General features: G+C 39.3%; 2 non-coding genes across 2 annotated transcripts; both read right to left on the bottom strand.

Moving 5' to 3' along the window:
• Positions 1 to 499: 499 nt before the first annotated feature.
• Positions 500 to 620, bottom strand: LOC118484628. Its single transcript, XR_004873732.1, has one exon. It is a non-coding gene; the product is annotated as a U5 spliceosomal RNA (small nuclear RNA).
• A 1,055-nt stretch (positions 621 to 1,675) lies between these two features.
• On the bottom strand, positions 1,676 to 1,795 carry LOC118484622. The gene has a single exon (XR_004873728.1). It is a non-coding gene; the product is annotated as a U5 spliceosomal RNA (small nuclear RNA).
• Positions 1,796 to 9,025: the final 7,230 nt, after the last annotated feature.

A 9,025-nucleotide genomic window follows, 5' to 3' on the forward strand; every position in this document is an offset into this window, starting at 1 on the left:
GATGGTAGCAGAGAGACTTGCTCTCTCTGTGACGGAACTAATTGGTGTTTGTGTATGTAGGTTTTAGCGGAGAGGATTTTATCTATGATTATCGAAGCTGAATGAGGTTTTTGGTTGATATCACTGGAAGATTACTGATGCTACGAGTGTCAAAGGATATAAAAAAGCTAATTATATGTCCATCAACTAATAAGCATGACAATAGATCATTCACAACATGATAACCGCTGACTTTTTGAGCCTATAAACCAACACAAGTCGATCTCTAGCTATCAAAACCCAAAACCGTGGTTGTAAAAATCCCGACTAGATCCGATTAGTCACTATTTCAGATAGAGTTTAACCTTGTTGTCAACTAATTAAAGCAGTTTTATCCTACTTTAAAGCAGTTTCAAAGTGCAAGCTTTTAACACAAGATTTCACTACCAAAAATATTATCCTAAAATCAGTTACCTTTGTTAAACAAAGAAGTTTAAGATTAAAACTGTGTTTTGTTAGAGTCTTTTCAAAAAGAAAGGAGCTCTCCAAAAATAGGCGTATGCTATTTTAGCGCAACGAGCACACGGTATTCTTTAGTAAAAGGCGAAAGAATAGTTCGCTTTGTGCTCATTACATAGCTATGTGCCTTACCTGAATGCAGCTGGGCCGGTTATATACTCACAGCTTCTCTTTCTAACTTGTTCAACCAGCCGATGTGGGACAAATCTCCTCAACTTTTTTCATCTTTAATTCCTAGCAAGTATTCTGCTTCTTGATTGTCACTTGTATTTGGTTGTTATTTTACTTTATTTTTGAAGTTACAAATTCAAGTTTATTATTCTGCTTAAAAGTTTGGTTAAGCACCCTGATCGCCCCCCATGAAAAAAAGTTTGGGTCCGCCACTGGTTCTGGCCCTTTATCCAACCTGTCTGGACCATACATCTTTCCATTTGATCCACGTAAAATTGTATCAAACAAAATGTTTTAATGTTTTGCGATTTGGTTTCTGACCCTTTATCCTCTCTTTATATATGTCAATTCTTTATAACAAAGTATCAAACCGCCACATAAAACACAATATATGTCATTCTTTCTACCAAACGACCACATAAAATACGATATACTGTTGTAAGATTTTATGTAATCTGTTATGAAAATAATTAAATGTTATTTACAACAATAGTACCTGCCCTGCCACCTCCTTTCCCAGTTAAGGAGCATAGGTCAGGCTCCAACTACCACACCATGTGCAGGTATACTGACCGTAACATCAATAGATCCAACTGTCTTGCAAGTTAGAAAATTCACGTGAAAGCGTACCACATAAAAATGAATATTGAATCAAGATATTGAAGATATTCTTATTTTGTACTTGAAAAATTACTCTACTTAAAATCCCTTATTTCCTTTTTCTGTTTTGATAAATGAGCAATAAATACTTGAATGCCATGTTATATGTAACTGTGATAAGTTGAGGTCATGTGAGCTATTTATTATATCATTAACAACTTACTTTGCATGTGCAAAAATACAGTGCCAATCAACCCAAGAACATAAAAGTATTGTTTGAAAGGGTCAACCCAACCCATTTTGACCCCGTTACCTAACCTGTGCTCAAATACTTCTTAGATCTTTTGGTAATTTACTTTTTGTGTACAGAGCATTTAAATTTTAAAACTAACTGTGATTGGTTGGAGTCTTTTCAAAAGAAAAAAACTCTCCAAAAATAGGCGTATGCTATTTTAGTACAACGAGCACACGGTATTCTTTAGTAAAAGGCGAAAGAATAGTTCGCTTTGTGCTCATTGCATAGCTGCGTGCCTTTATTTACTGCAGCTGGGCTGCATATATACACAAAGCTTCCCTTTATAACTTATTCAACCAGCCGATGTGGGACACCAACTTGTAGTTTCCAGGCCACATTAGATGTTTCCTTCTCAGGGTGAATGACCAGTGGCGGCGGATTCAGAAATTTTTTTCTAATGGGTTCCTTTTGATAGATTATCACTAATTTTTTCAAATCATACAAGGTTTTCACTATTTTTTTCTAGGTCATCTTCAGAGACTGGGGGAGGGGTTTCAGAAATGAACAGGCCAGACGAGTGTGAACACTATGAATCTGTTGGTCGTTTATCGTGTAATGTGGAGGCCGAAATGGTTGATCTTGAAAGTGGTGAGGATTTATCTCCTATGCAAAGGAGAACTATGGCTAAGAGGGTGATTGGATTGCTTATTGATAGGTAGATTTTTCAACTCAGAAAGCTACAACCAACATAAACTCATTCGTAACTAAATGGCCGCCTCTATATATATAGTCGAAATGTTGTATCTAACATCTGTTTGTGACATTAAAATCTATATTCAGATGAAGAAGGTGGTCAGAAAACCTGGAAGCCAAATCAGGAGGAGACACTGGTGGAGAAATGTGGACCTCTTGTAATGTTTGTAGGCAAACTTCTAGCACGGAGACACAGGGAATGGTGTGTGTCTAACAATAAAGTTTTAAATTTACAAACTGTTGTTAATTAGTGTAACGAATATTAGAGCTTGAATAAGCAAGTGTGATTTCATCAGTAGTAGCACAGGTTATGGCAAAACGGAGTTAGTCGAACACTACAACACAGCTGATCTTATTCATAGAAACCTTAGTTTTTAAGCATGAAAGAAATTAACTTAACTTTCTTGGTTACATAAACTAAACAGAGCTCGAACTCGGCTCCTCAAAAAAAAATTCAAGCTCGAATCAGGTTCGGCTCTTAATAATTTGTTTAACTACTGGAATTAATTGATAAAACTTTAACTTTCTACCTATAATGAAATTATGACCACAAATGCCCTTGTATCATATCCAAATATCTAACTGTTTCTGAAATTTTGGGTTCATTTTGATGTTTTCTTTCTATGTGCAACTTTCACCAACAGCAAATATTGGAAGAGTAAAGACTAAACAACTGGAAGCCCCGATAAAAATCTAGCTACATGGCGCAGAGCCGAAGCAATAAAAAGAACAAAAAGTAATTCTCAAATAAAAGTTGTAAAATTTCTGAATCATTAGAAGATTACAAAAGGTATCCTACAATGAGATTCTAAATTTGGCAGGTTAGGCAAATTTTCAAAATTAGAAAATTGAAATGGAAATACTAAAATAAATACATGCGTAAATGTTCCGATCAAAAGATTCACGAGTTTTAAGGGAAATTCTTGATTGACAAAATCTAAGCGTCAGATCAAGGATTCCGAGTCTAACAGATGGGAGGTTGTTTGCCACATAATCCGGCTCGTCGAGACCTTTCGTCCGCTGGGAAGCATCGGAGTTGTAGCCCGTAACGCTCGTTTAATATTTGGGCCCTTTCTCTCATGTATACCCTAATCTAGTTGGTCCAAATAAGAATCCGCCTAGGGGCTGTTTGTTTAGCTCTTAATGGTTCAGACCTCTTAGTGGTTCAGCACTGTTCAGACTGTTTGTTTAGCGAGCAGATATCTGAATGGTTCAGAAATTTGCCTCTGAATGGTTAAGCATTATACTGAGTCTGAATGGTTAAGACATATAATCTGAATTGGTCAGACATTTGACTCTGAACGGTTAAGCATTATAGTGGCCCTTAATGGTTCAGACGTCTTGCTGATTCAGTACTTAATAGTTAAGACATCTTACTAGTTCAACACTTAACCATTCAGAAGTTAAGTTGTCAAACAACCCCTATATCTTTATATCTTTCAAGTAGTGCAATGTAACATATAAGAATAAAACCATGGTTAATTGTATACCATACATAGATTATACATATAATAACCCAACAAAATATAAATATACCAAACTCTGACTCTTTATTCTTATCTTTCCGAGAGCAACCGAATATCGGATCGAATGACAAATGGGGCCACAAAGAACAAAAACGAATTTGGTTGTTAAGTTAAAGAACCTGTTTTGCTCATTTCTGGGTAGAGATATACGTTGTTAAGTTTGTGTTTCAAAGTTCAAACACTGTAATCAATCAGAGAATATCATAAATTCATATCTGATCTGTACCCATGAACCTGGACTTGGTGAAGCCATCTGGCCACCCTGGCTCTGGACCATCGATCTCTGACTAAAGTATAATGGCCATAAGTAGTTTGTCCACTAAATGCTGTTACCTTTGAACGTGCTAGCTAGCTAGCCCAACACTAATTTAATAGAGATCATACATTTTATGTAGTTAATTAATTAAATAAATAGGTATAATGATGACAAGGTTTGTCTGACTTGTGTTATACTTAATTATTAGATAACTAGTCCACGCTTTACGGTGAGAATTCGATCGGTATCTATTTGTTTCGTTATGGTATTCATATTTGTTATAGCAACCCAATGCCAAAGCAAAGAAAAATAAAGTAATAATATGCCAAAGGAGGTGTTTTATATCCATTGAAATAAATAAAAATGAACATCGATACCAAACTGACACTATTCGGTTGGGATTGGGTCGGTTTGTTTCGGTACCGGTACGAACTGACAATCGGTATAGTTTACGACACAACGAAATAAATTATTATAAATAGAACTCATAAGGTACAAAAAGAAAAGAAAAAAAAACTTGCTTACAACATTCTGATTACACAAAAGTTGTCTGATGTAACCCAAAAAATAAAGTCATGTAACAAAAAAATAAAGCCGTGGAACCAAATTATAATGTGGTGTTTATATCAATTGGAAACCATAAAAAATGAATATCGATATAATGTGGTGTTTATATCTAGGGTTGTAAACGAACCGAACGAACACGAACAAGGCATTGTTCGTGTTCGTTCGTTAAGGAAATAAATGTGTTCACGAACGGTACATGAACACTTACCAAACGAGATTTTATGTTCGTGTTCGTTCATTAAGGAAATGAGCGTGTTCGCGAAAGGTTCACGAACACAAATAAATTCGACGAACGCGGCGAAGGATAAAGATAGATGGCCCAGAGAGTAGAACTCGAACTTGAATCACTTATTGTGAAACGGAGGTCCATCGTATTCGCTAATGTAAATAATAAGAAATGAAAGGAAAATGATGCATAAACAAGGTGAAAGTGGGTTTCCTAGTTAAATTGTTAGGGTAATAAAATAAATAAAAGTTTAATAATATAAAAAGTACAAATAAAATATAAGAAAGTACAAATAAAATATAAGAAAGTACAAAGATCTTCAATTAAAACACAAACATACCAATATAAACGAATGCAAATCAACGAATGTTCACGAACACGTTCACGAACACCTTACCGAACGTTCACGAACACAATCGAACGAACGAGACCTCTGTTCATGTTCGTTCATTTAACTAATCAAACGAAATTTCTTGTTCATGTTCGTTCGTTTATTAAACGAACGAACATAAACGAACTTCCCGCCGAACGGTTCACGAACTGTTCGCTGAACGTTCGTTTCGTTTACAGCCCTAGTTATATCAATTGGAAACCATAAAAAATGAATATCGATGTAGGTTATGATACTGATACCGGTATCGACATTATTCGGGCGACATCGTTTCCGTTCATAACAGTACCGTCATGACACCAACATTTAATATAGCATAGGATACCCAAAAAAGGACTTTATTTTAAAAACAACCATGTTTTCGATAAAAAATTATACTGGACCATTGAGAATAAAACCAAACACAAATATGCGTTTTCTTAAACAAAAAAACTAACGAACAAATGCAGGTTATGAAAAAAAAACTAAATTAGTAAGAATTAAACGGGTTTAAAACGTATATTATTATAATATATAAGGTAAAAATGAAATCTGAAAAAACAAATCTTATTGTTCATGAAAGTTTCTTTATATATATGTGTATGTGCATATATTTAACCCGCCTTTGTTTCAACCACGAGTATTTCTGGGTGCCAAAACCTGCCAAAATTAACTGTTTCATGATCAGAATATGCCTTAGTCACCAAAGACGAGCAACACCACTATTATGACAATCCACTACCACCCAATGTCAACCCACTACCGTTCTCATGCACCAACTAATTCAATTTGTTGTGACCGGAGTATGCCTGAGTCACCAAAGACAAGCAACACCACTTTTATGACAATTCACTACTGCCCAATGTCATCTCACTATTGCTCTCATGCACCAACTAAATCAATTTATTGTTCACACGGTTAGTTTTTAATTAATTAAGATAATAAGTGAAGAGGTATGGTCCCAAATTCTCTGCCTACATGGCAAGGACCACACCATCTTTTGAGCATACTCGGCAACCACATCAGCAAAACAACCCAGAAGCTTCTAGAAACTTCTGGAAGACTCGCAGCTGGCGCCAAAGATGCTTTATCCGACATAAAGGACAACACGTGTCACCACTCGCAGAACGCCACATAGGCCTGCGACGAATCAGGGAGCAGAGCTGACAACACCAGTACGAGGTATCCAGCATGGGCAAATGTAAGAACGCCACGTGTACCACTACACCTGCCGTGACAGAGCAGACCAAGAGGATATTCCTCTTGGTCGGACAGCTGGCACGCGCCCACAGCTGGCACAGCTGCTCCTTCCTTCTTCACCCTCCGGCTATAAATAGGACCCTTCATCATTCAGGTTCAGGATCTTTACACTCTATATTCACTCTACACACACACTGCTTATTTCTCTCTCAGAACAGTACTTATTCTCACGCCGAAGCCTGGTTAAGAGGGAAACCCCCTTTCTCCCCTCTTAACGAGACTAACGGTGTTTACTGTTTTGCAGATCTCGAGCCATCAATACGAGTAGAAGAAGAGGTTGAACCCCATAGACGAAACAACCCCATTGATTATCCTTGTGTTAACCAGTGTTTCAACATTAGCGCCATCCGCTTTTTTGCAAAACCAATCTCACCTCTTTTCTCTCCTAAAAAACACTCGTAAAAAATGGCAGAACAAAATCCCTCACACCCAGTCGACGGAGAAGTTTCTTCCTTTGAACTCGTTTCGGACACAGCACACGTCCAAAGGGGTCAAAGGAACGAAACCATCCAAGAGGGACAGTTGAACAACGAGTTTCCGCCTGTCTTTGGAAGTGCGTCCAGGGTCGTTAGCCAAACTACGACTGGACCCACTTTCCAAACACCAGCAAGAATCATCACTCAAACCACAAACGGAGCTGCTTTCCAAACGCCAACGGGGGTGTTACACCAAACACCTCCACTAATGCAGACACTAAGCCATGGAGCAGACCCCTCTGCTCCATCGGAACAAGCACAACTCAACTACTCTGCACTTTTAGGGCTACCCGAAGGAAAAACTTTGGCTTCCTGGTACGCCGAACAGATGGCGTCCATAAACCTCGTTTATACGCAGCTCAGCGCACAGCAAGCTCTGCTCTAAGCACAAGCTAACCAATCAGCATTCGTAACTCCACAACCAAGGTCTCTGAGTACACACACGGCTCAGCAGACTAGCGCATGGAACTTACGTCCAGAGAAAGGACCGGTGCAAAATGTAAGAAGACCCAGCGCGCATGACACGCGCGACACTTATGCTGAAACAGAGAGCAACTTCGTACAAAACTCCAATCTACAACGAAGGCCGATCCAAACCCGTTTGGGCGCGCGCAACATGAATACAGAATGGGATGAAGAAGAAGAGGACCCAACATACAAGGAGGAAACCTTAGTGTTTAGCAGGCTTCATCCAGAACACGAAGCATACAAGCCAACCAAGCGCGGGGGGTACAACCCAAAAGCAGAGCATGATTACACCTTGAGCTATCGTCCTGAGGACAGGGCTGAAAATTCAAAATTCATCAGAGAAATCGCCTGCGCCGCCATCGACAAAACGAAATTACCGCACAACGTGGGTAAATACAACGGGCTGACAGACCCAGATGATCACCTCTAGGTGTTTAAGGGTGCAGGAGCAACAGGCGGATGGAACTTACTAACGTGGTGCCACCTGTTTGCTCAAACATTCGTCGGTGCAGCGCGCATATGGTTCGACAACTTACCGGCAGGTAAAATCAAATCATGGGTCGACTTCCGAGAGAAGTTCCTAGCACACTTCTCTCAGCAGCGAAGACAAGCCAGAGACCCCGGTGACTGTTTAAACATATGGAGAAAAGATTACGAAAGCGTGGAAGATTTCATTACAAGGTACAACAAAGAATGTTTAGAAATCGGAGACATACCAGAGAAGATGATGCGCGCACACTTCATGAGGGCGGTCAAGTGTGACGATTTGGTTAAAAGAATCAAAGGGCGAGACGGAGGACCCAAAGATTGGGAAACCTTCATAGAAGCAGCCAAAACCATTGCGCAGACAGACAGTTGACCGGTGACGATCACCGTCAACGCGCACATAACCATAATGATCGGCACAACAGAAGGGGCAGAAATCAACCCTGGAAGGCTTCGGGCCCCAGAGAAAGAAGCCCACCAAGGGAAGACGCACGCCACACAATCAACCAAATATCCCATCGAAAGGAAGTGAAATGAGAAAATAGAGAAAAACAGTGGACTCCACTGACAAAAACCCCCTCTGAAGTCTTGGCTACAGAAAATCACCAATTCAAACCACCCCTACAGATGCGCAACAAGAGGGGTCAAGACCCAAATCTTTTCTGTGAATTCCACAAGGATACGGGCCACTTAACTGACGATTGTTTCAGTCTAAAACAAGAAATCGAAAGAGCCCTAAGAGACGGAAAGCTCACTCACTTAGTCAAAGGCGGAAAGCGCGATTACCGCCCAATACAAAGAAGAGATGAAGGGCTAGATAACAAAAAGCTCAGAAAGCTGGAAACACACATGGTATAGGGAGGTCCTCGAAGACCAAGGAAAAATTACAACAAACGCGCGCAAGACGATTCATGGCGAGAAGCAAGTCATTTTCCCAGTTGTTAGAGGGGGCCCGAGAGAAAAACGACCAATAGTCATCCCAGGAGTGATTGGTCACTACCAAACAGACTACATCTTCATCGATCCTGGGAGCACCACGGATATCATATATGAGCAATGCTTCAATCAATTTGACCAAGAGGACAAGGCGCGCTTAGAACCAGTCGATTATCCACTAACTAGTTTCTGTAATG

Source organism: Helianthus annuus, chromosome 11 (assembly GCF_002127325.2).
Source record: "Helianthus annuus cultivar XRQ/B chromosome 11, HanXRQr2.0-SUNRISE, whole genome shotgun sequence".
Classification (NCBI taxonomy): Eukaryota; Viridiplantae; Streptophyta; class Magnoliopsida; order Asterales; family Asteraceae; genus Helianthus; species Helianthus annuus.